Raw genomic sequence first — 2207 nt, 5'->3', positions numbered from 1 at the left:
TTTTTTTTTGAGACGGAGTCTGGCTCAGTCACCCAGGCTGGAGTGCAGTGGCACAATCATGGCTCACTGCAACCCCCTCCACCCTACCCCCAACCCTCAGGTTCAAGTGATTCTCCCACCTCAGCTGCCTCAGTAGCTGGGACAACAGGCATGCACCACCACACTTAGCTACTTTTTTGTATTTTTGGTAAAGACTGGGTTTTGCCATGTTGGCCAGGCTGGTCTCAAACTCTGAGCTCAAGTGATCCGCCTGCCTCGGCCTCCCAAGTGCTGGGATTACAGGCATGAGCCACCATATCTGGCCTCTAATATTTTCAATATAGTATTTGGGACTGCTGTCCTTGCAAGAGTTAAGGAAGACTTGGCTACTACAGGAAATATCTTTCCTTCATACCACCAATACTAAATAATTTTCAAAAACAAGAATGAATCAACTCTTCAAAATAATCATTCAAAATTATGTTCACTGATGAGATTTGAAGTCCATTACATCATGAATGTGATGGAAATTGTACACCTTTCATCAGAGACAAGAAATAATATAGCTTTTAACAGCTTTATTTTACTTTTTTATTTTTAATTTATAATAGAGATAGGGTCTTACTATGTTGCCCAGGCTTTTATCAAATCCCTAGGCTCAAGCAATTCTCCCTCCTTAGCTCCCAAAGTGCAGGGATTAAAAGCATGAGCCACCACACCAGGCCAATTTTAACAGCTTTCTACGAATACAGATTTTTCTTTCATTTGACCAAATCCTTAGCTAAGGAAGATACAGGGCTTAAATTCTGAGATAAAAACTGTTTCTACTTGAATTGTGAAGATAAATGTATTAACTCTAGGGAAAAATAAACTGGTTCTAACTGGCATTTAGAACTAATTTAAAATCATTAACAATATCAGTAAATAAAATAATTCAATAAAAGCAATGATTTTAATAACAAAATCAGTAAATAATATAATGCTCAATTTTTTTTTCTAGTAGTAGGATTAATGGTTTCCACTGTTGTCACAAACTCACATGTATTTGGAAGAGGACCAGGTACAGTCACATATCTTGGTATCTGAGGGGGACTCGATCCAGGACCCCATGGATACCAAAATCTGCGGATATCCCAGTTCGTTATGTATAATGGCATAGTACAGTCCACACTCTGTATCTGCGGGTCCCACACAGGAGGATTCAACCAATCTTGCATCAAATATATTTGGAAAAAAAAATGGATGGTTGTAATAAACATGTACATACTTTTCTTTCTTGTCATTATACCCTAACAATACAGTATAACTATTTACATAACGTTTATATTATATTAGATTGGTGCAAAAAGTGTGTTTTTGCCATTACTTTTAGTGGCAAAAGCTGCAATTACTTTTTGCACCAACCTAATATTAAGTATTATAATTAATCTAGAGAAATGATTCAAAGTATACAGGAGAATGTGCGCAGGTTATATGTAAATACTATACCATCTTATATAAGTGACTTGTGCATCTATGGATTTTGGTATACTGGGGTCTTGGAATTAATCCCCCACCAATACCTGTATTTGCATATAATCTGCACATTCTCCCATATACGTTAAATCGTCTCTAGATTACTTATTAATACCTAATACAATGTAAAAGCTATGTAAATATTTATACTGTATTTATTCGTATTATTTTTATTGGGTTTTCTTTCCAAATATTTTCTATCAACAGCTGGTTGAATCCAAGGATGCAGAATCCACAGATAAAGGCTGACTATGATATGATACACAGCCTGTGACCACACAACAAAATATTAGCTTCATTTACCCCATGTTTCAGTCTAATCCACCAAAACAAACCAACCACAAAAACAAACTTAAGTAGTAAATGTTTAAAATACATGTAATGTTTTGGCGTTTGTTTTTTGATACAGAGTCTCGCTCTGTTGCCCAGGCTAGAGTGCAGTGGCTTGGCTCACTGCAACCTCTGCCTCCCAAGTTCAAGCAATTCTCCTGCCTCAGCCTCCCGAGTAGCTGGCATTACAGGTATGCACCACCACTTGCAGCTAATTTTTGTATTTTTAGTAAACACGGGGTTTTGCCATGTTGGCCAGGCTGGTCTCGAACTCCTGACCTCAGGTGATCCGCCCACCTTGGCCTCCCAAAGTGCTGGGATTACAGAAGTGAGCCACCACGCCCAGCCTTAAAATACATTTAATGTTTTGGCCGGGCGCGGTG

The 2207-nt window shown here is 38.3% G+C and overlaps 1 protein-coding gene across 7 annotated transcripts in view; it reads right to left on the bottom strand.

Annotated features, from left to right (window-relative positions):
• NUMB (numb homolog (Drosophila)) overlaps positions 1-2207 on the bottom strand; it is a 205435-nt gene that overhangs the window by 193017 nt on the left and 10211 nt on the right. The window contains exon 2 of one of the 7 annotated variants that reach the window (XM_011949607.1): positions 1019-1189. The exons of the other annotated variants lie outside the window; for them this stretch is intronic. The gene's annotated coding sequence lies outside the window, so the exon portion shown is untranslated. The remainder of the gene's footprint in view (positions 1-1018; positions 1190-2207) is intronic. 7 annotated transcript variants of the gene reach the window in all.

The sequence above is a fragment of the Colobus angolensis genome, unplaced genomic scaffold, assembly GCF_000951035.1.
Source record: "Colobus angolensis palliatus isolate OR3802 unplaced genomic scaffold, Cang.pa_1.0 Scaffold3, whole genome shotgun sequence".
NCBI classification, from domain to species: Eukaryota; Metazoa; Chordata; class Mammalia; order Primates; family Cercopithecidae; genus Colobus; species Colobus angolensis.
The sequence above is the reverse complement of the archived record's forward strand: the minus strand, read 5'-3'. Positions and strand labels throughout refer to the sequence as shown.